The following is a 5,333-nucleotide window of genomic DNA, read 5'->3' as shown; positions in this document are numbered from 1 at the left end:
GAAATGCAAAGGCTCGATCTAGATATAGTAGGGGTCAGTGAAGTGAAGTGGAAGGAAGACAAGGATATCTGGTCAGATGAGTATCGGGTAATATCAACAGCAGCAGAAAATGGAATAACAGGTGTAGGATTGCTTATGAATAGGAAGGTAGGGCAGAGGGTGTGTTACTGTGAACAGTTCAGTGACCGGGTTGTTCTAATCAGAATCGACAGCAGACCAACACCGACAACGATAATTCAGGTATACATGCCGACGTCGTAAGCTGAAGATGAAGAGATAGAGAAAGTGTATGAGGATATTGAAAGGGTAATGCAGTATGTAAAGAGGGACGATAATCTAATAGTCATGGACGACTGGAATGCAGTTGTAGGGGAAGGAGTAGAAGAAAAGGTTACAGGAAAATATGGGCTTGGGACAAGGAATGAAAGAGGAGAAAGACTAATTGAGTTCTGTAACAAGTTTCAGCTAGTGATAGCGAATACCCTGTTCAAGAATCACAAGAGGAGGAGGTATACTTGGAAAAAGCCGGGAGATACGGGAAGGTTTCAATTAGATTACATCATGGTCAGACAGAGATTCTGAAATCAGATACTGGATTGTAAGGCGTACCCAGGAGCAGATATAGACTCAGATCACAATATAGTAGTGATGAAGAGTAGGCTGAAGTTCAAGACATTAGTCAGGAAGAATCAATACGCAAAGAAGTGGAATACGGAAGTACTAAGGAATGACGAGATACGTTTGAAGTTCTCTAACGCTATAGATACAGCAATAAGGAATAGCGCAGTAGGCAGTACAGTTGAAGAGGAATGGACATCTCTAAAAATGGCCATCACAAAAGTTGTGAAGGAAAACATGGGTACAAAGAAGGTAGCTGCGAAGAAACAAATGGGTAACAGAAGAAATACTTCAGTTGATTGATGAAAGGAGGAAGTACAAACATGTTCCGGGAAAATCAGGAATACAGAAATACAAGTCGCTGAGGAATGAAATAAATAGGAAGTGCAGGGAAGTTAAGACGAAATGGCTGCAGGAAAAATGTGAAGACATCGAAAAAGATATGATTGTCGGAAGGACAGACTCAGCATACAGGAAAGTCAAAACAACCATTGGTGACATTAAAAGCAACGGTGGTAACATTAAGAGTGCAACGGGAATTCCATTGTTAAATGCAGAGGAGAGAGCAGATAGGTGAAAAGAATACATTGAAAGCCTCTATGAGGGTGAAGATTTGTCTGATGTGATATAAGAAGAAACAGGAGTCGATTTAGAAGAGATAGGGGATCCAGTATTAGAATCGGAATTTAAAAGAGCTTTGGAGGACTTACGGTCAAATAAGGCAGAAGGGATAGATAACATTCCATCAGAATTTCTAAAATCATTGGGGGAAGTGGCAACAAAACGACTATTCACGTTGGTGTGTAGAATATATGAGTCTGGCGATATACCATCTGACTTTCGGAAAAGCATCATCCACACAATTCCGAAGACGGCAAGAGCTGACAAGTGCGAGAATTATCGCACAATCAGCTTAACAGCTCATGCATCGAAGCTGCTTACAAGAATAATATACAGAAGAATGGAAAAGAAAATTGAGAATGCTCTAGGTGATGATCAGTTTGGCTTTAGGAAAAGTAAAGGGACGAGAGAGGCAATTCTGACGTTACGGCTAATAATGGAAGCAAGGCTAAAGAAAAATCAAGACACTTTCATAGGATTTGTAGACCTGGAAAAAGCGTTCGAGAATATAAAATGGTGCAAGCTGTTCGAGATTCTGAAAAAAGTGGGGGTAAGCTATAGGGAGAGACGGGTCATATACAATATGTACAACAACCAAGAGGGAATAATAAGAGTGGACGATCAAGAAAGAAATGCTCGTATTAAGAAGGGTGTAAGACAAGGCTGTAGCCTTTCGCCCCTACTCTACAATCTGTACATCGAGGAAGCAATGATGGAAATAAAAGGAAGGTTCAGGAGTGGAATTAAAATACATGGTGAAAGGATATCAATGATACGAGTCGCTGATGACATTGCTATCCTGAGTGAAAGTGAAGAAGAATTAAATGATCTGCTGAACGGAATGAACAGTCTAATGAGTACACAGTGTGGTTTGAGAGTAAATCGGAGAAAGACGAAGGTAATGAGAAGTAGTAGAAATGAGAACAGCGAGAAACTTAACATCAGGATTGATGGTCACGAAGTCAATGAAGTTAAGGAATTCTGCTACCTAGGCAGTAAAATAACCAATGACGGACGGAGCAAGGAGGACAACAAAAGCAGACTCGCTATGGCAAAAAAGGCATTTCTGGCCAAGAGAAGTCTACTAATATCAAATACCGTCCTTAATTTGAGGAAGAAATTTCTGAGGATGTACGTCTGGAGTACAGCATTGTATGGTAGTGAAACATGGACTGTGGGAAAACCGGAACAGAAGAGAATCGAAGCATTTGAGATGTGGTGCTATAGACGAATGTTGAAAATTAGGTGGACTGATAAGGTAAGGAATGCGGAGGTTCTACGTAGAATCGGAGAGGAAAGGAATATGTGGAAAACACTGATAAGGAGAAGGGCCAGGATGGTAGGACATCTGCTAAGACATGAGGGAATGACTTCCATGGTACTAGAGGGAGCTGTAGAGAGCAAAAACTGTAGAGGAAGACAGAGATTGGAATACGTCAAGCAAATAATTGAGGACGTAGGTTGCAAGTGCTACTCTGAGATGAAGAGGTTAGCACAGGAAAGGGATTCGTGGTGGGCCGCATCAAACCAGTCAGTAGACTGATGACCAAAAAAAAATGGCGTGCCCTGGAGGTGGTCAGTGCTCAATGAGAAAGAGGGGGGGGGGGGAGGAGGCAGTATCTGCAAATTAAACTTGGAAAAGAAGTTCTGAAAGACATGGGTGAATTTTGTTATGTCGAAAGTAAATTGTGTGTCAATGATAATATCGTGAGGTAAAATGGCCTGATTCAGGTTTCTCAATCGTTCGCCACTTCGGTGACATTTTTTGCTTATCGCTAACCTGCCCCAGTAATTTTGCCAGGGTAAGGGGCTACAGTTTAGCGTGGAACCTGAACCACTCGTTATTCTTGACAAATCATTGGGAGCTAAAGGCAGACTGAAAAATTCTGGGTCCGACTGGGATTCGATTCCGTGACCTGCTGTTTTCGAGACAAGCGGTTTAGCAGTAGGCTACTGGGACAGAATATATCAGGAAGGAAGGTGCAAAAACAGTCGTAGCAGCAAGAATTGATCCCACAAGGCAATGAGGATTTATATAAAAGGAAACAGCTGATGACGTCTAAAAACATAAACCTTCAGACGAGAAGAAATTAATGAAATATCGTGTTTAGAGTGCAGCTGTGTGTACCTGCGAAAACTGAAGGATGGGGTAAAAAACAAAACTAGTAAAAGCCTTTTTAATGTGATTTTAAAGGAGATAGATTAATCGAGTGGGGTATGAAGATGTTAGTAATGGATCACAGTTCATACGAGGACAGATACCAAGGCCACAGATAGGGATTTCTGGTGTCAGGTTTCACTGGGCGTCATAAAAAAGGCCTCCCCCTCTCCGTCCCCAGGGGAACGACCAGGGAAAGATCAAAGACATCCACAGGAACCCCTACACAACTTTGGTAAGTGGACTACTTAAATTCAAGGTCATGGCATAGTTCGACACTGGTCAAGTGATGGGAAACGCCTTGAAAAATGGGAGCACATTAAAATGGCGATAAATCCCTCCCCCTCCCCCTGGACCAGTAAGATTCGAACTGCCCCTTATCACCCTTTATAACAAGCTCAATTGAGTAGGCTCATTTTTCGATGTCTGAGCGTCATGGGGAGAGATTCAGGTTTGTTATAAACAAAACGTCTCCAGCGAAAATGTTGGGAAGTTAAGTGATATAAAAAATTAAGTTACTATCAATTGATTTTTTGCAGTACAGTATATTTTTGCAATAATTTATTGTTTTTGTCTGTTAAATTTTTTTGTACAGAGCTATTTGTAATATTTTTTCTTATAACAATAATTACATTTTTATTGGTGTACTTACACAACCATATTTCTTCTTACATACATATACAGTGACTTAATTTTTATTTTTCACGAACATTACACTGAAGTTAGTTGAACTTAAAGACTATGTTTCCCATTTTGTTTCTGTATGCAATTATTTACTTTTTCATTCTATATACATTATTTGTATTTTCTTTATGAACTTTTCTTTTTTTCTTCACAATATATGGGAAACAGTAACTGGCAGCAACAGTTGAAGAAGCCCCCAGCCCCCACACACACAGTTCCGCAAGTACATCCACTACTTTCAAATAAACACAGAGCCACGAATGGTGTAAGTATGGGAGGGCACCGATCCCACCCCCAGAGATAAACCATTTGTCATCATGACGTGATATCCTTACTTTTGGCTTCAGCACAGTATGCACCCTATGATCTCCCCATAGGACAACTATCTGGTACACAGTTTGTGAAACAAGACTAACACTATCGAGTATAGATCTCTTGTAATCATATATCGAGACAGTCTTTGAGACTGTATGATGCACACGCTTAGCCGTGGCACCTGCATCTATTCGGTATGCATAGATTTACGACCTAAGCCCTAAAAACTCCACACATTCGCCTCGCCTTTTATCAGGCCAATAACCTCCTTATTTTGTGGTGTTATTCCTAAAGAATCACTGTTCGCATATCCAGACGTATCAAATGTTTCGAGATTGTTCTTAATTTCTTCACGTGGATCGCAGCCTTTTACCAGTAGATGAAACTGGCTGTATCCATATGAAGAACCTAAGGACTGAGAGAGTCTGGCTTCCTAAGCTTTTAGTGGAATCGGTACATGTTGAGCTTCGAGAGATCTAGAATACACATACCGATATAGATGGGACTTCTTGAACTGCACTGAAACGCTCGCCATGTCCACAGATACAAGTCCTTCACAGAAGATGTTAATCTCTTTGAAATTTAGTCTAGCGATGTAATCTCTTGCGCAGTTACGACCTCCTTCCACCCACCCCCCCACCCCTCAGTTCCCCCGCGTCCCCCCTCCCGCTCCCCCGCCCCCACGTAAATTAAATCAATTTGCCATGTTTTGTAACATTTATCATTTTTTTCGAAAACTTTGGAAGTCTAGTGTTTCCATCAGACTAGCAACGCTGATTGAAGAAGATGCCGCTGGTGATACTAACAAGTTCCATCCCCAACGTAAGACATTGCTGGAAGCTTATGTAGTACCTAATACATCGCTGCCTATTCCCCAGCGCTGCGAACGGTCTAAGGCGCTGCAGTCATGGACCGTGCGGTTGGTCCTGGCGGAGGT

Source organism: Schistocerca cancellata, chromosome 3 (genome assembly GCF_023864275.1).
Source record: "Schistocerca cancellata isolate TAMUIC-IGC-003103 chromosome 3, iqSchCanc2.1, whole genome shotgun sequence".
Classification (NCBI taxonomy): domain Eukaryota; kingdom Metazoa; phylum Arthropoda; class Insecta; order Orthoptera; family Acrididae; genus Schistocerca; species Schistocerca cancellata.
This window is presented reverse-complemented; position numbering follows the sequence as displayed.